The 24,000-nt window shown below is 39.2% G+C and overlaps 1 long non-coding RNA gene across 1 annotated transcript in view; it reads left to right on the forward strand.

The window, feature by feature from the left end:
• Positions 1–24,000, forward strand: part of LOC135106565 (uncharacterized) — a 56,071-nt gene that overhangs the window by 19,943 nt on the left and 12,128 nt on the right. The window lies entirely within an intron of this gene.

The raw sequence follows: 24,000 nt of genomic DNA on the forward strand, positions 1-24,000 counted from the left end.
AGATCTTTTTCTTTTTTAGCGCTTGACAGTGGCATGTTATTCATTAAATATCTCGCTTGAACATTATTGTTCCCGATATGTAGAACCTTACACTCTTCTATGTTGAATCTCATCTGCCATTTTCTGCTCAGCTTGTTAGTTTATTGGGGTCGCACTGAAGTTCCTGCCATTGTGACGCTGACGTTACTTTACTTGTTGTTCTGGTGTCGTCTGCGAATTTATTTATTTTGCAATTGATTCCTTCATCAATATCATTAATGTATATTATGAAAAGTACTGGCTCTAATACAGAGTCTTGAGGGACGCCGCTATTTACGTTATGTCAATCTGACTCTTTTCCGTTTACTACAACACGCTGTTTTCTGTCAGAGAGCCAGTCTCTCAGCGATTTCAGGGTGTTTCGAGTTTTACTTTACTGATGAGTCTGATGATGATGGCCGATGAAAAGTAATCGTTCAGGGTGTTCGCCATGTCTGCTTCGTTTTCTTTCTTTTTTTTTTTTGACATTTTTTGTTACTAGTGGACCATTTGTTGATGTTAAAACCCTTTTTAGTTTTCATATAGCTGTAAAATTCTTTTGGGTTTGTTTTACACGAGTTCGCGTTCTGGGCTTCAACAGATTTTTTGCTGCATTTTATCAACTTTTTAGTTTTCTACGCAATCTGTCGTGCTCTAATTTATCATTATTGTTTTGTGTTAATTTATATCTGTGGTACGCTTTTTCTTTAGCTAGAAGACAGCATCTAGTTTCATTACTCCACCGTTTCGGTTTAGTGTTCTTTATCTTTCGTCTGTTTCGTGGCGGTACACACAAATTCGCGGTTTCATTTAACTTTTTAGCGAATACGTTCCATGCTTCGTTAATGTCTGGTGTTCCCAGCAGTTCATTCCAATTTATAGATGCAAGCTGCATGCGAAGTCTTTTGAAGTTAGTACGCCGATAGTCTGGCACTTTTTCTTTACTTTCGCTTACTTAAGCTTTGTCAAAAGTGATGGTTAAAAGTAAGCTACGATGATTGCTGGAACTAAATTCTGGTTAGATTTTTACGCCTTTATTGAATCTTCATCAGTTGTTAAAACAATATCTAGGATCTTGTTACTTCTCGTCGGATGCATGATGTGTTGGTGGAGGGAGCTTTTAAATATGCTCTTGTAGAGCTGCTGTTCTGCGTGAGCGGTCAATAGTTCACTCCACCTCGTGATTAGAATATTGAAGTCCTCCATAATTATGCCGTTATTTAGGCATTAAATATCCGTTATTTGACCATAAAGTTTTTTCTTCTGCCGCGTGTGATTGAGCTAGAGGACGATAGAGAAGACCTAATATTGTTTTACGAGATTTATTTTCTATCTGGATGAAAGTGACGTCTATGTTAGCAATGATTGAGGTTGGTAGCAGACAAGGGTGAAGATTACTTTTTACGTAAAACATTACATCGCCTCCTACGCGGTGAGTTCTTTCGCAACTAAAAATGCTTTACCCTGGAAGTGAGTACTCGGCCAAGTAATCTCTGCCTGATCCACGTTTCCGTGGCGCCTATGATGTCGTAGTTTTCAGGATAAATAACAGTTTGCAGCTCACTAAATTTATTTCATAAACTACGGGCATTGAAGTAACAAGCTCTGATCTTCTCTGAACCTGTGGATCAACTCATTGCGTTATATTTCACAACGCTGGTCCTGTTGCTGCCGGCCGGGGCGTTTTTTGATCTGTGAAGGCAAACTTTTTCATGGATTGGTCTGCCCATACTGGCTGCTCCCACTGCGTTCAGATGAAGGCCGTCTCTCTGGGAGAGTATGTGTTCATTATAAAAATCATTCCACATGTTAAGAAACTCGACATTTTCTTGTTGGTAAAGGGTCTTTAATTTATTATTTGTACTGAATGCAATGTTGGAGAACCGTGCGTCCGGACTGATTCTTGGGAGAATGCCTGAAATTACAGTACTGTTTGATTTGATCTGATACTTGCGAATCATTTCCTTGTATTCCGCCATCATTTCTTCCAACCGGGTTCGCTGGACGTCGTTTGTGCCTGCGTGGATGACACAGAGTGTGTTAGTAGTGGCGTCCTTGGTCGTGTCCTCTATGGTAGCAGTGATGTCCCCTAGGGAGGCTCCAGGAAGACAACACCTCCTCCTGCGAGACGGAACTCGTCCACAGAATTCCTCCAGCTGTCCTCGTACAATCGAGCCTCCTGCGAGCCTGGTCTCTTCCGGTTCATCCATCTGTTCAGTTAGAACAGAAAAACGATTATATGTCGTGGTGGGGAGGTGAGTGTGGCGCATGTGTCGTCGTGATCCATTTCTGACGGGAGTGAAGGCTGCATCCTGTGAGAGGGAGGAATCAGTGGGTGAATTAGATGTTTCTCGCTGGGTGTGGGAGGTTAGCGGGGGGATCGCGGCATGGCGGGGGGTAGACTGCTATTGTCTCGTCGCCTGCGTATCTGTGCCTGCGCCCACACCCACATTCGCTGTGACGACTTCCTGTAATGAATCAAGACTGCTTTTTTAATTCGGCGTACCTTCGGTTTCCTTCTGCCACTGCTTCCTCAAGGCGTGATCGCGTGTCACATAGTCTACAAACTGGCCTGGAGGAGTAGTCACTGAGGTACTGCCTAGAGAGACTTCCGCTGCATTCATTACAACTATTTAAATCAGAAGGCATTTTTAATATAGTATAATAGAATGCGAAGGCTACGACAGTTGGAAGAGGAAGAGGAGGAGGAGGAGGAGAAGGAGGAGAAGGAGGAGGAGGAGGAGGAGGAGAGAGGAGAAAGAAGAATAGAGGGAACAGAAAAAAAACGAAGAGAAAGGCAAGGAAATTCTCCTTTTTTTAATTCGTGTGTTTATATTTTTGTTATAATCGATAAAGCATTTCATTAACATTGCGTTTATAACACTAGGCATTTTTGTGACATGTCCTTTAAATAAAATTAGGAAAACTCATGTACTACTACTACTTTTAGTACTACTACTAGCACTACTACTACTACTACTACTACTACTACTACTACTACTACTACTACTACTACTACTACTACTACTACTACTGCTGCTGCTGCTGCTGCTGCTGCTGCTGCTGCTGCCACTTTTTAATCAACAATCAGAACTAGTACAGAAATTCCAATACCGCAGTAATAAAAAAAAAAAAAGAAAGTGGGACATTATGACAAAAAAATCAACAAACTCATATACTCAAACACAAGTACTGATCAGGTTTTTATTAATGTGTGTGTGTGTGTGTGTGTGTGTGTGTGTGTGTGTGTGTGTGTAGAATTAACCACGACTAATAGTCGTGTGTGTAGCCTGTGTGTTTATATGCGCAAACGCATATAAACACACAGGCTCGCGCGCGCGCCACACACACACACACACACACACACACACACACACACACACACACACACACACACACACACACTATGTACACCTGCCATGTCAGTTAGTTTTATTAGTTTTCATTGTGTATTTAATGATTTGATTAATGAAGCTTGTGTTAATTTAATATCTTTTCCTTTTTTGTCATGTTTTATTGGATTTTCTTAAAGTCTATTGAAGGGTAACTGTGTTAACCGGAGAAGGAGAAGGTACGTCGGAGAGAGAGAGAGAGAGAGAGAGAGAGAGAGGAGAGAGAGAGAGAGGAGAGAGAGAGAGAGAGAGAGAGAGAGAGAGAGAGATGAATTAACGATGGAAATTCATTGCAAATAATATTTAAATTCTACTACTACTACTACTACTACTACTACTACTACTACTACTACTACTACTACTACTACTACTACTACTACTACTACTGCTACTACTGCCACTACCACCACCACTACTACTACTACTACTACTACTAATACTACTACTACTACTACTACTACTGCTGCTGCTGCTGCTGCTACTACTACTACTACTGCTGCTGCTACTACTACTACTACTACTACTACTACTACTACTTTTTTTTTTTCTACTACTACTAATACTACTACTACTACTACTACTACTACTACTACTTCTACTACTACTATTACTACTACTACTACTTCTGCTACTACTTCTGCTACTACTACTACTGCTACTAATACCACCACTACTACTGCTACTACTATTACTAGTACTACTACTACTACTACTACGTTACTACTACTACTACTACTACTACTACTATAAATGTCACTATAACAACCACTGTTGCTATTGTTACTGTTACTGTCAGTGCTGCTACTCAACAAATAATGCTAACAATTTACAGTTGCTTGCAAAATACATTGCATTTATTTTAGCACCCATTATTGGTATGTGATTGGTTGTGATTAGGAACTTTTCTTTTGATTTTCATGACATGGATCATTTTCTTTAATTTAATTCAAAGGACAAAAATATAGAAGAAAACTCGTGTGATATATTTCTGTGAGGATCTTCGATGGTCTACGCAGTTTAAAAAGACGCGTGGGGGTAATGCAGGTTAATATTATTTCACATTCAGTAGACCAACACAGCACGATGTTCCACGGCTTTCACTCGTTCTCAATAGGTTATGGCTCTGCAGTACATCGTTGCACGCTTATGCAAGTGACAAATTTATACGAATCCAATTTACGAAAATGACAACGTGATGCAATAAAACTGATCTAATATCCATAATTATCGCTGGGGAATTACTTTGAAACACCTGATGTCATCCTTTAGTTGTAATTACAGCTAGCCAATCCATTTATTTTTTAAACGATTATAAGATAGTGAAGTATGAATATTTTCCCCTTGAAAAAACGCCTTGCTTAAATGCTTAAACTGCCCCTGTGTCTGTAGAGATTGGCGGGAATCTGTAAGCTTAGGCGCGTCTTGTGGTGGGTGTCTGCTGATTATAAGGTAATGAAATATAAAATTTTCCACTTCAAAGACCGCCCCACTAAAAATATGAACAGTCCTTGGTGAGTAAGATGTGAGGAGCGGGGCATCTGTAAGCTTAGGCTGCCCTGTGGAGGGTGAATTTACTGAGATGTGAAAAATGAAAATTTCAAAGACGCCTCACATACTCTTAGACAAGAATTCAATGCATCCTCGTTACTTTGGGACACAGAAATAGTTTGATAGTGGCAGTACCAAACTTATCCTAATCTAATCCAATGTGATCTCACAGAATCTAAACCTCTTGATCGCTCTTATTTGAGTCCCTCGTGGGTGCCAGCTTCGTTGTAAACGCTTCATCTTGGAGGGCAGGGTTTGGTGGCTGTTTAGTTAAATTGAAAAGTATACAAGTAAAAATGCTTTCTAGGTTTTGACTCTGGAATGTACACTGTGAATTGATATGAGCGTTGCACCTCCTGAAACCAATCTATTTCGTGGGAGGGTTTTTACTTTTTTCCTCAATATTCAGTAGCTTTTTTGTGTATGCCCAGCGGAGTGATAAAAAATCGCAAACGTAATCTTTTTATCACTTCCTGGTGGCTCATATAATATCATGCACTATGTAGTTTATTTTCATTTTATACTTTCATAAATTTCGTTACTTTAATGTGTGTGTGTGTACGCGTGCGCAATTGAGGCTCTCTCTCTCTCTCTCTCTCTCTCTCTCTCTCTCTCTCTCTCTCTCTCTCTCTCTCTCTCTCTCTCTCTCTCTCTCTCTCTCTCTCTCTCTCTAGTTTGATGGATTGCATAATAGATCATACCAACTTTGCCTTCCGCTCTCCCTGCCCGCCGTGCTTCTCCTTTTCTTCCTCATTGTCCTCGCCCTCCTCCTCCAGACTTCTCCAGTTACTCATGGTAAAGTTTCACCACATTTACTTTTTTTTTTTTGTGTGTGGAAAGGACTGAGGGTCAGTTGACAGTGCTACTACTACAACAACTACTGCTACTACTACCACTACTACCACTACTACTATTACTACTACTACTACTACTACTACTACTACTACTACTACTACTTCCACTAGAATTGCGGGAGTTACCCATTAAAATTTTTTAATTTGGTATAAAGGAATATTGATTGAGACCATAAACAAGGTTCTCGCTTATTTAATAAAAAAATAAAAGATAAAGGAATATATTTTGATAATGTAAATGAAAAGTAGAAAGTACTGTACTGTACCATATATTACTTATTTTATTTATTGCATTTTATCATGGTACAGTACCGAAACTTTATCGCAGAGTAATCCAGAAATTTACACAGAAATTATCAAGGTTGTGAAGGCAAGAGATGTAGAAAGGGGCTTAATATTCATCATTGTCCTGTGAAGCAGAAAACCATTTGAAGTTGGAAGAGCAAAAATTGGACGTGACAAGATACCAATAGGAAGCATAGTTTTTAAAAAAGCGTTGAAGCAGAAATTGATTTATACCGAACAACAAACTATATCCTTGAGAGAAAGAAACGAGAAAACTATTGGACGAAAGCAAGTATAAAATTGTGAAATGTTTTGCATTTTAGGTGTATAGAATTATTTGAATTATGTACCACATTTAAAAAAATTGAATATATGTGTGCACAGGACTGTTTAATGCCAGAGGTTACAACAAACTGAACAAAATGTGGATGGGGGGAGGAAAAGTAGTAGTAGTAGTAACAGCAGCAGCAGCAGTAGTAGTGGTGGTAGTATTAGTATTATTAGTAGTAGTGGTAGTGTGAGCAGGTTTTTTTTTTTATCTTTTCGGAGATTAATTAAAGAGATAAGAATTATTTCTAGTTACTCATCCACAACAATTACAGGCATATTTATCGCTAAAAAATGATGAGTGCATTAAACTTTGAAACTATTCGCAGTATTCAATGGTCTAACGAAGGTATAAGTAAAGACTTTTGAGTGACTGTCCTGACTTATTAAAAAAGCATGCATTAATAAATAAAATAAAATAAAATAAAATAAAATCAGTAATAGTAGTAGTAGTAGTAGTAGTAGTAGTAATAGTAGTAGTAGTAGTAATAGCAGTAGTAGTTTAAATAGTAATAGTAGTAGTAGTAACAGCAGCTCATGGCAGCTTAATAATGATACCAATACATAACCCACCCAGCCAATCCTTTCCCTGTCACATCAATACATAAACAGACGTGTGTCGTCCTCGGGTGCCTTTGTTACGTGTTTGCTGAGGCGCGCAGGGTGAATGAAGGAGGCAGCCCGAACCTGCACACGTGGGAGGGAGCGTGGAAGGCAGGGAGGAAAAGGAAGGTGCGGGGGCGGACTCCAGAAAGATCAAATACTGCTTCGTTTACGCCTGAATGAATGTTGTCCTGTGCTGTGCTGTTGGGCTCTCATGGTGATGAAGTGTGTGTGTGTGTGTGTGTGTGTGTGTGTGTGTGTGTGTGTGTGTGTGTGTAAAGAACGAAAAGAACAAGGAGACCACCATCACCATCACTAATATCAACCACCAAAATTACCCATACTACTCACCATCATCGCCTCTACCATCACCATCAACAACAACAATAACAACTGCAAAAACAACAACAACAAAAACAACAACAACAACAACAACAGCAAGGGAGCCAGTCGAAATAAAATTCCTCTTCAACATATTTCTCCCCTCCAGTTTTCTTGTAATTTTTTTCCTCTCTCTCTCTCTCTCTCTCTCTCTCTCTCTCTCTCTCTCTCTCTCTCTCTCTCTCTCTCTCTCTCTCTCTCTCTCTCTCTCTCTCTCTCTCTCCTCCTCCTCCTCCTCCTCCTCCTCCTCCTCCTCCTCCTCCTCCACAGTTTCTCTTCTCAAAGACTCACTCTTTCTATTGAAGCGAGGAAAACTGTGTGTGTGTCTGTGTGTATGTCTTCGAAGAAAACTCACTCCACACACACACACACACACACACACACACACACACACACACACACACACACACACACACACACACACACACACACACACACACACACACACACACAATAAACGTCAAATAGTCATATAAATAGTTGCTTCTTGTATTACTGAGAAGAGAGGCACACACACACACACACACACACACACACACACACACACACACACACACACACACACACACACACACACACACACACACACACACACACACACACACACACACACACACACACAATAAACGTCAAACAGACATATAAATAGTTGCTTCTTGTATTACTAAGGAAAGAGAGAGAGAGAGAGAGAGAGAGAGAGAGAGAGAGAGAGAGAGAGAGAGAGAGAGAGAGAGAGAGAGAGAGAGAGAGAGAGAGACATTCTGTTTTTACCAATCAATTTCTATTATTTCCTATTGCGTCTCTGTATTTCCTCATTTGTTATCTTTCCTTCCTATACCTTATCTTTCTTTCCTTAACCCCGCCTTCCCTTCCATCTCCTTCCCTTCCTTTACCTTCCTTTCCCTTCTTTTGCCTTCTGTTCTCTTGCTTGCCTTGTCCTCCTTTCTGTCTTTTCTTCTCTTATTCATCTTTTCTTCTTTCCTCTCTTATTCCTTTCCTTCCGTATCTTTTTATCATCGGATGCAGGTTTTATTCACTTTTTTTTTTATCCATGCTAACGTAAACTTTTGGGGTGTATTCTTCTTTCTACTTTCTTTCATTCTTTCTTTCTGTGTTTCTTCTTTTTTTTCTTCACCTTCGTTTTCTTCTTTTTTTTTCTTCTTGTTCTTGTTCTTGTTTTTCCTGTTCTTTTTCACCTTGGTTTTTGTTTTTGTTCTTCATGTTCTTGTTTTTCTTTCTCCATTCACTTTCTCTCGCTTTCTTCTGTTTTTGGTTTTATCCCATCTTTATTATTGTTCATGTTCTTGTTTTTGTTCTTCTTGGTCTTGGTTTCTTTTTGTTCTTCTTCTTGTTCTTCTTGTTCATGTTCTTGCTGGTCTTCATTATCTTCTTCTTCTTCTTCTTCTTCTTCTTCTTCTTCTTCTTCTTCTTATTCTTATTCTTATTCTTATTCTTATTCTTATTCTTCTTCTTATTCTTATTCTTATTCTTATTCTTATTCTTCTTATTCTTATTCTTATTATTAATATTATTATTTTTGATTATTATTGTTGTTGGTGATTATGTTGCTGTTGGTATTGTTGTTATTGTTGTTGTTGTTGTTATATAAGAGCGTAAGGGAAGCTGCAAGAAGCCATCAGGCCTACACGTAGCAGTCCCTGTATGAATAATACCAACCTATTTCCTATTTCCACCTGTCATTCACATCCATAAATTTGTCTGATCTTTTAAGGCTCCCTAATGACTCGGCACTAAGAACCTGATTACAGTGTTCATTCCATTCATCTATTTCTTCAACCCTATTTTTTTTTTTTTTTTTGTAAGCATGAACTCATTTCTTGCTCTATCTTCATTACTGATCATGAGAATCTTGTTGACGCCACACATGTTATATCCTTACTGTATATCTCTTAAACACTTCTACCAGGTTCCCTCTTAACCTACGCCTCGGTAAGGAATGTAAATTTGGAAGCTGCAGTCTCGTTTCGTAAGGAATGTTGTTGTTGTTGCTGTTGATGTTGTTGTTGTTGCTATGAAAATCATTCCTGACAATTTTCTTCGTGTATTTTTTTCTCTTATATCACCCGAGGCATTGAGTATGATCATATAATTTTAGTTCCTCCTTCCTTGTGAGTTTCGTCCTCTTTTGACCACTTATAATTCTTTCTTCCTTCTTTGTTATCGTGGGAGAGACGTTTCTTTTCTCCTTATCTTCCTAAAACTACCTCTTATATTTCCTCCCAGATTCTCTCTCTCTCTCTCTCTCTCTCTCTCTCTCTCTCTCTCTCTCTCTCTCTCTCTCTCTCTCTCTCTCTCTCTCTCTCTCTCTCTCTCTCTCTCTCTCTCACCCCTCTTATTTATATCCACACCTTCTCCTCCTCTTCTTCCTCCTTTTCCTCATCCTCATGTTTCCCTCCTTCTTTATTGTTCTCTTCCTTTTTCCTTTACCTTTTTCACCACCTTTTGTTTCCTCCTTAATTATCCCTCCTCCTCCTCCTCCTCCTCCTCCTCCTCCTCCTCCTCCTCCTCCTCCTCCTCCTCCTCCTCCTCCTCCTCCTCCTCCTCCTCTTCCTTCTCTTTTACTTCCTCCTCTTAACCCTTCTCACCTTCCTCCTCATTTTCTTCTTCCTGTTCATTATCAACCTTCTGATTATCAGCATTTTTATTCTTCTTTTACCTTAGTCCCTCTTTTCTATTCTTTTTTGTGTCTTCTCTTTTCTCTCTCCTCTTTCTTTTCTTCTTTTTCTTTCTCTTCTTTGGCTTCTTTTTATGGTTCCCTCCTATCTCTTTGCATATCATTAATGAGAGAGAGAGAGAGAGAGAGAGAGAGAGAGAGAGAGAGAGAGAGAGAGAGAGAGAGAGAGAGGAAGCCTTAAATAACATATAAAGGAAAAAAAAAAACAACTACGAAAAAAAATAGACATGAGGGAGAACGAAAGAAAACTTATAGAACTAATTAAAAATCATTAATAAGATTCTGTACGAAAATGAGAAGCAAATTCTTGTATGTGTGTGTAAATGTAGGTGATTTAATGAGCAAGACTTTTCACAACACAGTTACTGTCTTGGCATCAGCATAGTCTATCCACATCAACACGGGATGTTTTTTTTTTTCTTAACCTGTAGAACCCATAGTTAATAATAATATGACATTTTCCTTATGTCTATAAATTTAGACGAACTTTTATGAGTAATTAATATAACAGATAAGACTAGAGTGCCCTAACTACACACTTCCTCCCGTGTTACCAGCGGTGCTTTTCTAAATTATATTCTAGATCTCCAACACAATTTTATTATTAACTAGATAATCCGAAGCGGTCAAATACTTAATTTAAACTATATATAATTAATAATTTTTCTTAAGAGTACATTTTCATCGTTTATTATTATTGTTCTCTTTCAAAGTCATATTGTAAATTTGTATCTTAAAAATGAAATATGGATAAAGCTGAATATCGTTATCCACGCGCTGTTTTTATGAACACAAAAGACTACTTAACATCCACACAATGTGTTTTTTTAAGTAAGGAACATATTTTTACCATCAGAGGAAGAAAAATTGAGATTGAAAAAAACTTTCTAATTTTGTAAGATCCGGACCTGAAAAAAAAAATATTGCGATTAAAAATTTGCTTTAAACAATTCAACTTTAAATCATGAAATGTAGAAGAAAATATTTAAATAAAAAATACATTGCTGAATAAGTGTTGTTCTTTTATTTTTGAATTTTATTTAAAAAAGATATATGGTTAACGTTCAATATTATTATCTACGAATTTTTTCTATGAATACAAGAATTAAATATTCAACACATAGAATGTGTCACCTTTAAGTAAAGATCATATGTCTTTTATTAGATGAAAAAATGTGAGATTGAAAATTTTCTCACTTGTCCGGGCATGGAAAAAAATTGCAATCAAATATCTTTTTCAAAATTGCAAAACGTTAAATCATGTAAAGTAGAAGAAAAAAATATATTATTATAGAAGGTATACATCATTCAGTAAAGTGTGTTTTTTACTGCTTAAACTTTTTGAAGGTGAAATATGGTTACTATTCTTTTTGATTTAGATATTCCATAGTAATAAAATAGGTTTTAACTACACTCTTACCACCTATACTACTTGTATTGTTTTCCCAGATTATATTCTAAACTTTCTCCATATGATTTTATTAACCTGAAGAACCAAGAAAACCAAGTATATGATTTAAATAATCAATAAATGATTAGCCTTAGTCATACCAGCAGTGCATGACACAAGACAACACACCGCACCAGCACACGACTCAATGCATCCATGCGACACGCGGATCAATGGAAGAGGAGTTACAGCGCTGCTCATTACTAGTCACTTCGCCCATTCATTGTGCTGACTCACATTGTATTAAGCGGCCGGCATTTAGTGCTTGGCTTTGGGCTCAGGTGGAGGGAGCAGCTAAGATTGCTGTGTGTAGAGCCGCGGATGTGAAGCCGATATGCTGCATGGTGTTGGGAAGAGGTTGTGGTGGTGGTGGTTGTAGTAGTAGTTGTAGTAGTAGTAGTAGTAGTGGTGGTGGTGGTGGTGGTGGTGATGCTGGTAATGATGGTGGTAGTAACTAGTAGTGAAATAATATTAGCAAAATTAGTATTGCAAATATCCGATAATTTTTCTCTCTCTCTCTCTCTCTCTCTCTCTCTCTCTCTCTCTCTCTCTCTCTCTCTCTCTCTCTCTCTCTCTCTCTCTCTCTCTCTCTCTCTCTCTCTCTCTCTCTCTCTCTCTGTGTGTGTGTGTGTGTGTGTCACAGACACACACACACACACACACACACACACACACACACACACACACACACACACACACACACACACACACACACACAGTTATTAAATTTTCAAAGTGCCAAACAAATTAATTCATCTCCAGGACAAACACGTCTGATTGACATTTTAAGACTAAAGTTTCTATTAACTGATGGGATGAGTGGAACCTGTACATATTATAATCATAATCTGGGTAAGTCTTTTGAATTCCCTTCCTCATTGGTTTTCTCTTCTTTTATACTTTTGTATATAAGAGTTCTTTTTCTTTTTTTGTTCATTTTTTTTTTATAGTTGTCATGAGGAATATATTAAACCGTGGAGTGCCCAAATAATGTAGAGAATGTAGGCAGATGGAATACTCTCTTGCAATTAACGCCGTTGTTTGTTTTGTATTAATTATGATGTAGATTTGCTGGCTTATTGTAGTTTGTCGTATGTTATTATACTGGTTGTGTTCTAAGGAAAGCATGAGGGAGTGAAATTTTGTGTTTTTTATATAAGAAGTGCTTAAGCCAAGGTTAACAAATTTATTAAAAAACTCAAAGAAAACCGACTAAAGGTGTCAGACCCCAATTGAGATGTCTCAAATTAGTCTGCGTTTGCTAACAATAATGTGCTAATGTGCGTAATGTGCTGACAAGGAATACTTAATAACACCACGTCCCCACACGACTATAGAGGGATTGTGGTGTTGATGGTATGTAGAAATCGCCTCGTGCGTCCCACTGCGCTCCTGACTCGGGGGATGCAGTGGAAGATTTATTCTTAGTGAAAACATGTGTGCACTATTTTTTTTTTTTTTGCCGCATTTCTGAATATTTTCCATCATCAGGATGTTTTTCAATATAAATTCTTACGTGTGTTCTTCCCTCTGACGGTGTAGAATCCTTGTTAGGCCATCACTAGAATCATGGAAACATCCATCAAATCCACAGTTACTTCCACTAGCGTCTGTCGGGATGAGATGCTGAAATTCCAGAAAATAGGAAGGTTTTAAGTCACAATACAAGGGTGAGATTCAAACCGAGACTTCTAAGGTTGTAAGTAATTAACCTGTAGAACAATAGTACACCACTGTCCTCACCCGGCTAACTTCATTTCCCTTAAACCATTAATACTTATACTTTACATTTTTAATGAATTTTCGTAAATAATTTCTTGTCTGAGGATTTTAAGAATGTAGCTAACTTCCAGAGCCACACTGCTATCCTGAATTGATGAAATTAATTTAACTAACCCTTTCATTGTGATATGCAACCATGCACAGCACCAAAAGCAATGTATGGAATCTTTATAAGCATCTAGAAGAAAGAAATGATGTAAAACAAGAAAAGATGTCTCAGAATAGTTAGTAAATAAGGAAGGATGTATCAAATAGCAGTGAAAGGGCTAAGGCAGTTCATCGTAAAGTTAAACTATCCATACGCATACTTTACATTTGTATTTATTTTATTTTTTTTTTGCATACCGGGAGAAGGAAAGCAAGTGAAAAGAATATGTTGTAATTTCAAGGTTGATTTAATGAGTTACATATTTTTGTTCTCTAACTGTTAGTTGACATCATAAACAAGTTATGTGTGTTTTAAATTATGAAGGTCTTGGCGTGTGCTACAACTCTCTCTCTCTCTCTCTCTCTCTCTCTCTCTCTCTCTCTCTCTCTCTCTCTCTCTCTCTCTCTCTCTCTCTCTCTCTCTCTCTCTCTCTCTCTCTCTCTCTCTCTCTCTCTCTCTCTCTCTCTCTCTCTCTCTCTCTCTCTCTCTCTCTCTCTCTCTCTCTCTCTCTCTCTCTCTCTCTCTCTCTCTCTCTCTCTCTCTCTCTCTCTCTCTCTCTCTCTCTGTGGAACGGCAGCGAAAGAAGGAAGAATGTCAAGCAAAAATGGAGAATGGCAAGCTTTCACTGTGATTGGAGGGCAGTGCAGCCTCGGAGGGAGGGAGGAAGGGAGGAAGAGAAGGAGAGAGGGAGGGAAAAAGGGGGAGTGAGAGGGAGAGCTCGTGAGTAGTGAAGAGATGCCTCGGGGGACACGGCTGGGAGTGCTTACAGGTGAACGGATGGTAATGAGACACAGGTGAAGCATTGGCCTGGATCACCTGTTCATATGCAGAGGTGCTGGCGATGGCGAGAGGCGACCCTGGTTGCTTTAATGTATTGATTTATTCAGTTAATTAGTTGTTTATCTACCTATATTTACGTGTCATGTGTTCGTCTCAGTTATTTATTTGTACTTTTCCGTTTCTAGTGGTTTGAAAATGTGTATTCATTTATCAGCTTATTTATAGTTGTATTACAGTTCTCGTTTAGTTATTACCCTTTAGTTAGTTTAGTTATATTTTTCGTATCTTTTTCAAATATTAATTACTTATTCATCATCCACTTAAATGTATGTTTTACGGTTTTTCGTGGAACAATTGTACACTAGTGACAGAACATGATTTATTTTCAATTGATTTCATCTTATTTTTTTATTCATTTACTTAAACGTTTTTCTTATGTTTTCTTTCATATAATTGTAGTGAATGGAAAGTCTAGGTCGACCAAAGATCACTCGTGCTCTAATGATCCTCCTGGCTTCATTAGTAACGTGTCGGGCTTACGTTTGCCTTGAGTATCCTGCCACGGTTTTAGTCCCGGCCGTCGACCTCACATGTGCTAATTTCTGCTGCCTTCAGCGTTGCTTAGATGTTCTATGCCAGGTCGTCACATAATTAGTCTTGTAATTTATTAAATTGTTTACATGTTTATTTTATTGTTTTTGCCATTTACTTATCTACAAATTTAAATCTTTCGTGATTATTTTTCTCCTATGTCTCACTACCGTACTCTCTTGCTTCCAATCTTTTGATAGAGTTCAAACACTCACTATTGTATCTCTCTGGATTCAGCTGCCGCAGTTCACTTTCTTTGAACCAATGTACGCCAAACGTTGCAGCAGGGAAGGCGCCAGACTGTCAACTTACTCCATAACCACTATGCCGGCTCACCTGCTTCACTTCCCTCTCGCCTTTGAGCCTTTGGGTGATTATTCGCATCGATTAACTGCCTAATACTTCATTTACGTTACTATGATTACCTTTCCTGTTTGTGAGTAACGTTGCTTATCCAGACGACACAATGGACACGTTGCGGGTAATTATGTGCCAGGTCATGGGTTTGTGTTAAGATATACTTTTTCAGTTTAGTATTTGTTGCCACAAGGTGGCGTTTCGAGTAACTTCAAAAATCCTCCTCCATGTGCAGCAAAGTAAACAGTTGGAGTCAAAAGGCAAGGCAGATTAAATGAATAGCAAATAACACTCATCATATTTGTGGTTAGTGTATTTACCGGATCGCTGTTGAAGAAAATAAACGAAAACAAACACAGAAAATACTTGCTGACAAATACAACTATGAATCAGAATTTTGCAAGAAGCTTACATCATCAAGTGAAAAAAAAAAAAAAAAACAATAAGAAAACGACCCATCGTCTCGCTGGTCTTTTAAAGTAGTCCTCATGAGAGTCTAGTGTTACAAAATGCGGAGCCTGGTTAGTCGTTGCATGGAATCAGTAGTCCTGTGGGTCATCGTCCAGCGCGCCAGTGAGGGAATGTCTGTGTATGTGTGTGTGTGTGTGTGTGTGATCTTTTGAATTGTCACCTTTAACTAAAACTTTTCTTTCCGTTGATTTTGGATTCCTTTGTATTCCCTTTTTTTTTTTTTCATATAGACGTTTGAATGCGTAACGAAAAAAAAGTAACGAGAAAAATTATCGTAACGAGAAAAAATATCTTTGGACGTTTCGTATTTCAAGAAAAAAACTTTTTATGACCATGATGAAGTATACAGTCTCTACCAGTTATGTTGCTTGAAAGAGTAACAATAACAGCACCGGCAGCGTCAACACAAATAGTAGTAGTAGTAGTAGTAGTAGTAGAAGTAGTAGCGGTGGTAGTGATGGTAGCAACAATAATAGTAGGAGGAGGATGATTAGGAGGAGGAATAGAAGGTGGAAGAAGGAAGAGAATAGGAGTAATACTAATGGTACACTAGTTTCCACTGTAGTTTTCGGTGAAACTTTTGGGGAAGAGGAAGCTTTCACAGACAAGCCAGACAATTAAGTTATTGAAGTTAAAACTAAAGAAAAAAATTAGGCATCTCTCTCTCTCTCTCTCTCTCTCTCTCTCTCTCTCTCTCTCTCTCTCTCTCTCTCTCTCTCTCTCTCTCTCTCTCTCTCTCTCTCTCTCTCTCTCTCTCTCTCTCTCTCTCTCTCTCTCTCTCTCTCTCTCTCTCTCTCTCTCTCTCTCTCTCTCTCTCTCTCTCTCTGACTTAACTTGATGCGATGTAGTGTTATAGTGCGTGTCTGTCTCTAAGTAGCCACGGGACCATTGCTGCCTTAGTGAGGGAGCGAGGACAAGGGATTTGCTGTCCTGGGAAACGACACGAGGGTCTTATGGTGCGTCGAACGAGTAGGGACGACTACTGCTTGTTATTGGAGACAGACACAAAGCTGCTTAGTTATGCGTGTGTCGCGTGCAGACCCAATGCTGTCCTGCCATGCGCTCAGGCTGCTGTGACTGGGAAGTTGCACTCACGTGTCTTTTAGTGTTCAGCTTCACCTTCTGCCTGGTTCGACTTTGTATGCTTGTGAAATTAATGGTATTGGAAGTGGCGGATGGAACACCTAGAAGCGTGGTATGTTGTGTTGTGCAGTGTATCAGACCACAGGTAAAGATGTTGGTGACTCCAGGTATGTGGCTTGCGATTCTAATGATGATATTGGTGTACTAATTGGTTCCTCAGACTGCTCTGGGTTACGTGAGTCATCTGTACGTGGGCTGAATGATGCCGACGGGACATTATTCTGGCAAATTTCCTAAAGGTGAAAAATGATCTCCATTTTTATGAATGACTCTTCTGACCTTTTTACTGCTAATTAACATTTCCTTCATTCACCTTCAATTAGTTCTGTAGCCTATAAAATACAATTTCCATCTGTTCTTTCCCATTTTTATGCCTTTATTTGAACAATTTGCTATAGTTTTCGGTGTTAATAATAATATAATAAAGAACCCATAGCAGTAAAAGCAATGACATGACGGCTAGGCAAGATAGTCACTACCGTCACAGGTGGAGACGTTGTGACGCGTGCCAGGGATACGAGCAGTCTTAGCTTCAGGATCTGAGACCATTTGCTATTCTTATGGATCGTAACAACTCTGTCTTCCGTCTTTTAGTGATCTATCATCGCCGGGGAGCGAGGGAAGAAGGCGGCCGTGAGGGATGATAGCCGGGCACGTAATGACTCGTGTGATGGATGGCAGACTGATGTAGTCCTTCGAGCCACGTGGAGAAGCTCTTGTCTCAGATTCTGCGCTACGGCGAGGCTACTCCTAATAATTGACTTGATTTATGTCAGTCTCTTCGGAGTTTGGTGGCAGTTAGGTATCGCCGTGTTGGGAGATGCCACCACTTTGCCTTGGCTGTGTGGCGAGCGGCGGGGGGTAGCGGGGAGTGGCCAATGGTGGTTCTCGAGGCACTAGAGTGCTTGGTGAGGCGAGGCGCTGCACTCCACGTGGCCGCCGCGTGATGGCTCGTTGAGTTCGAATTTCAAATCCCTCTTCGATGCTTGGCTCTTCTGAATCCCACCTATGCTCTTATGGTCAGTTTCTCTCTCTCTCTCTCTCTCTCTCTCTCTCTCTCTCTCTCTCTCTCTCTCTCTCTCTCTCTCTCTCTCTCTCTCCAGAAAAAAAAATAAAACAAAGTATATTTATATTAATACTAAGTAATACAATATTTTTTTTCGCGTTTCTTTTTAACATCCAGTACTTTTTATTATTTTTCATATGATTTCTGTCATTAAAATTCAGGAGTAATGTCTCGCTCCTATGAGTTTTTCCACCATTTTTTTTTTCTTTTTTTTGAAGGCTTTCATGGCGAAAGTGCCTCTAGGCCTCTCGTCACTCCCGCCTGCTGGCTCTCCGTCCCTCAGCCTGTGATCGATATGGTGGTGAACTGCCTCGTGGACTCCGCCGGCGATTTGTTTGGTGAATGGCGCTGGCCGGGGCTCCATTGGGGGTAAGGACAGCCATCCGGCCTCAAGATCTGCCGGGATGGTCTAGTCTGAGAGTTCCCGGATGGTTGTCTGTGCCTATATTGTCTCCAGACTGTCTTCGGCGAGACCATTCAAGCTGGATCCATTTGCCTGTTCTCGTCATAAGCCTGCATGAGAGAAGCTGGCTCTGGTATGAGTCTGTGGATTGTGAGATTATTGGATGCACAGTGTTAGGTGATTGCTTATTCGTGGAAGTGTAAGTCCTTGTATTGCTTGGGACTTGTCTTCAATGAGGGAGTTCCTGGTGCGTCCATTTTTCTTCTAAATTTGGATGAAGTTGCGGATTCTAAGGTTACTGGTAACATTGTGTGATTTGTTATTGTGGAATTATGATTTGTATTTCGTGAGATTTCTTGCAAGTAGGCACGTGAACATCGAGGTGGCAGTTATTTGGTGTGTGTGAAGTGCTGCCTTAAGCAAACTCTTTAAATTTTTGAGGAGAAATTACAAGAAATGTATGTTTACAATGTAATTAGTCAAGGAAGGGATTGCGTAAGGGTTTTTAACTACTACTACTACTACTACTACTACTACTACTACTACTACTACTTCTACTTGTACTACTTGTACTACTACTACTACTACTACTATTACTACTACTACTACTACTACTACTACTACTACTACTACTACTACTACTACTACTACTACTACTACTACCACCACCACCACTGCTACTACTGCTGCTACCACTACTGCTACTACTACCTCTACTACTACAACTACTACTACTACTACTACTACTACTACTACTACTACTACTACTACTACTACTACTACTACTACTACTACTACTACTTTTCATCCACTACAATCTAAATTTCTCAACTAATGCTATCGCTTAGTAAAACCAATTAATGTTACTAAAAGTAGTAATAGTAGTAGTGTCGGTGGTGGTGGTAACTTTGGTGGTGGTAATTGTACAGGTGTTGGTGATGGCTGTAGGTGTGACAATGCCCGGTCTAATTGCTCAAGTGTGTTAGGAATGTGAGTGGAATGGAGTGACCTGTTTCCTGGTCTTTCTTCCCCTCTCCTTCCTCGTCTCTCCTTTCTCTCTCTCTCTCTCTCTCTCTCTCTCTCTCTCTCTCTCTCTCTCTCTCTCTCTCTCTCTCTCTCTCTCTCCACTGTCATTTCATTTCTCATTCAATTTTTTTTAGTTCTCCCTCTTCCATAGCCCTTCATCTATCTATTTGTCTCTTGTCAGTGTTTTTTTTTTGTTTGTCTCTATGTGTGTTTGTCTGTATGACTGTCTTTCTGTCTATCTGCCTATATGTGTATGTCTGCCTGCATGCCCATCTGTCTGTCTGTCTGTCTGTCAGTCTGTCTCTGTCTGTCTGTCTGTCTGTCTCTCTGTCTGTCAGTGCCTCCCTTTCCCTCCTATTTCACTTTGTTACCAATTTTTACTGCACACACACACACACACACACACACACACACACACACTCAGAGAGAGAGAGAGAGAGAGAGAGAGAGAGAGAGAGAGAGAGAGAGAGAGAGAGAATATAATGAGAGATAATAGCATGGGAAGATATAAATATACTAATGACAAAAACGTGAAGGAGGGGAGAGAGTTGAGAGGGAGAATGATTGAGGGCAAAGGGATGGATAATGATGAGAGAGAGAGAGAGAGAGAGAGAGAGAGAGAGAGAGAGAGAGAGAGAGAGAGAGAGAGAGAGAGAGAGAGAGAGAGTGTCACGTTGCAAGTAGTGTGTGTGTGGGTGTGTGTGTGTCGCTTATTTATGTGCGTGTGTGTGTGGATGACGTGTTAATTAATAAAGAGGAACTGCGGCGCAGGTGTTTCCTACTTGAATAGTGAATTTTACGAGAACAGACCTTGCCATTATTATTATTATTATTATTATTATTATTATTATTATTATTATTATTATTATTATTATTATTATTATTAATACTGCTACTACTACTGCTACTACTACTACTACTACTACTACTACTACTGCTACTACTAGTACTACTACCACAACAACAACAACAACAACAACAACAACAACAACAACAACAACAACAACAACAACAACAACAACAACAACAACAACAACAACAACAACAACAACAACAACAACAACAACAACTACTACTACTACTACTACTACTACTACTTTTACTACTACTACTACTCTTACTACTACTACTACTACTACTACTACTACTCCAACTACTACTACTACTACCACTACTACTACTACTACTACTACTACTATACTACTTCTACTATCATTATCATTGTAGTTCTTGCAGAAGTAGCAGAAGCAATACTCTCGCAGAACGAAATCAGACTCAAAAAATACCATATCGTTACATTTCCCTCAACTTCTCTTTCCTCTCACACGCGAAAAGAAAAGACACCATTGCTCATAAATATTGCATTTTCTGCACGTGTTGGGTTGTGGGTGGCATCAATTAAGCGTTTATTAATTATGTCACTCCCTTCTGTACGGGATCACAACTCACTGAAACCGGCAGAGAAAGATAGAGAGAACATTTGAACATTTGGACATTTATTAATAACTAAGTTACAATGTGCTAGAATTTGTATACATTATTGGATGGTTGCATTATAACTGAAGTTATGATATAATATAATATGATTTCTAAAGCTAAGCTTTTCAGCCAAAAAATAAGTTTATAAGAGTTGGTCTGGGATCCGGCAGGAGGCAGTGTGGATATGTGTTTCATACAGATATGATAAATTACAGAAATAATGCGGAATATAGAAGAAATAAATAGTACATGTAGGTAATTGCATTAGTAATATGTTTCAGTACATTACAGAAATAAATAAATCAGTTATAGGTGACAATAAATTATATAAATAATACTGGATGCAGAAATAATATATAGTACATAGAGGTAATTGTAACAGTAATAGGTAACAATACATATATTATAAATTCAGACATGGGTATAATAGCTATAATTAATTTAGTATATAAATAATTCATACAAATTAATAATAGTGTAGACATTATTGGATCAGGGTAAAATAGTATTTCGAGTTAGAAGGTGATTAAAATGCGATTTTTAAATGTATTTTTAAATGTGTTGATGGAGGGTGCATCCTGAATTTGGAGAGGAACAGAGTTCTAATCAAGAGGGCCTAGGTAAGAAACTGAGTGCTGAAATTTTGTAAGTCGATGTAGAGGAAGAGTGAGGTTATCGCGGTGACGGGTATTGTGTTGATGTGATGGAAGAAGGTCTTGTATTCTATTCTTATTTGAATACATGAAGGTGGCAATAGCTAATTTAGTAATGTCATCTAGTTTTAACATTTTTGTTTGAAGAGAGAGAGAGAGAGAGAGAGAGAGAGAGAGAGAGAGAGAGAGAGAGAGAGAGAGAGAGAGAGAGAGAGAGAAACAAACTAAAATAAAATAAGACTTAGAAAATTTCCAATCACCATCATTATTATTTCTTCATCCTATTACTCTCCATCCACCTTTCCTCTCTTCCTGTCCTTTCTTCCATTTTCTCATTTCCTTCCTTCCTTCCTTCCTTTGCTATTAAAAAGTAACTCGGTAAAAAAAAAACACAAGGAATGAATGAATGTCCTTTTTGTGGCGACGACAGACAAGGACACATTACACTTTAGCTCCAAGAGAAATGGCTCACGTGGGCCTACGGGCATTTTTCTTTTCGTGGGTGTGTGTGTGTGTGTGTGTATGTAGGTGGGCGAGTGGGGTGGTAAGGTAGGTGGGTGGTTGGGTGTCTTGGGCAATTGAATTTATATTTTTTTTCTCTTTGTCTTAGAAGGAAAAATACTAAAATATGAGGAGGATTATATTACGTTAGGGTTGATGGTTTTGTCTTAAGTGTGCTGTATGTCTTGATATTGAGGTTGGAAGGAAGGTGGACAGCAAGAGAGAGAGAGAGAGAGAGAGAGAGAGAGAGAGAGAGAGAGAGAGAGAGAGAGAGAGAGAGAGAGAGAGAGAGACTGGTGAACAAATAGTGTGTTTGCCTGTGTTAGTTGGAGTCCCACAACACCTTGCCCTCCACCTTCCATTTCCTGGGAAGCTCCAATCTGAACTTATTAGGCCCCATGAGCCTTAATGCAAATTGCAAGCGATCGAGGCAATGTGCAGTGCGTGGAGGGGCGGAGAGCGGTACCTTTAGTGAAGCCACAGGGCGCCTCACCTCACCTCTCTAAGATCTTGCGTCCTATACAACAGTGAATAGCTGAAGAAAATGCAAATCACGACTCACCTCCATAACACACAGGAGAAAGTATGTAACAGATATAGACTAGTATCCCATAAAAAATGTTTACCAATTAAAGGAAAACTCCTTAAGAAAATATAGATTATACACTAGTAACTGCAGTTCTTATTTTCACTTCTAGTTTTCGTTCTTTTTTTCATGTTTTCCTACCAAAGACTTTCTAAGTTTCTAAAAAAAAAAAAAAAACACTTCAGCCTTTTCCACATAGCCACCTATCCAGCTCGCGTCTCGCTGCGGTGGTCCCCTCGTGACATAACTTAGCTGGGTGTTCGAGCTCCTCACTGGCCGCTGGCGAGGGTGATGGCAAGGCTGAAGCAGATACATTTGCTGCGTAATCATGGTCTGCGTGTGAGTGCTGGGTGCTCGCTGAGTGTGGAGGTAGGGAGGGGGAAAGGGGAAGGTCTTTAGTAGATGGGATGGGATGCGATGTGCGTGTGTATGTGTGTGTGTGTGTCTGAGGGGGTAAGTGAGGTATGTGCGCCTAAATTGCTCCCGTGCCTTGCTTGATTAGAGTAAATGTGGTTCGTAAAAATTTGCCATTACGTACTTACTTGCAGTCTTCCCATTTGTGTGTGGTTGCTTGCTTGTTCCTGTGGTTTTACTGGGTGGGTGCTGTGATGGTGGTGGTGGTGGTGGTGGTGGTGGTGGTGTACATGTTATTGTTTTGTTGCTGTTCTTGTTCTTGTTCGTTCTTTTTTTCGCTCTTGTTGATTTTCTTGTTTATTCTAGTTCGTATTATTCTTACTGATTCTACTATTACTATTACAACAACAACAACAACAACAACAACAACAACAACAACAACAACAACAACAACAACAACAACAACAACAACAACAACAACAACAACAACAACAACAACAACAACAACAACAACAACAACAACAACAACAACAACAACTACTACTACTACTACTACTACTACTGTCCCTCCTCCACTACCACCACCACCACCACCACCACTACTCCTATGTACTACCAATATAACGCTTCTCAGGTTATTTTTTTCAAAGTATTACAATAACAATATAACCCAGCATAAAGGCTCCTAAATCTTGTCTTTGAAACACGAAAGCTGAAGGAAAACGTACTTTTATTCATCTTTTTTATAGTGTGAGAGAGAGAGAGAGAGAGAGAGAGAGAGAGAGAGAGAGAGAGAGAGAGAGAGAGAGATAACACCATCATTTCCCTTCTCTCATATCTTTTTTTTTTTATATCACTGTCCTTCTTCTTCATTCTTTCCATCCCTTCCCTTCCTTTACCTTTACCTTCCCGTCTTCCTCTCCCATCTCTCCTCCTCCTCTCCCCTCTTCCTTCTAAGGCACGAGGTTATCCCGACCATCCATCCCAACCTGTCCGCCTCTTCCTCTTCTCCAGCTCTCCCTTCCCCTCCCCACCTCTCATCATCATCCTCCTCTTCCTCGTGCTTCTGCTCACATTTACTTTTTCCTTTCCACAAAGTCCCTCCTT

Source organism: Scylla paramamosain, chromosome 2 (genome assembly GCF_035594125.1).
Source record: "Scylla paramamosain isolate STU-SP2022 chromosome 2, ASM3559412v1, whole genome shotgun sequence".
Classification (NCBI taxonomy): domain Eukaryota; kingdom Metazoa; phylum Arthropoda; class Malacostraca; order Decapoda; family Portunidae; genus Scylla; species Scylla paramamosain.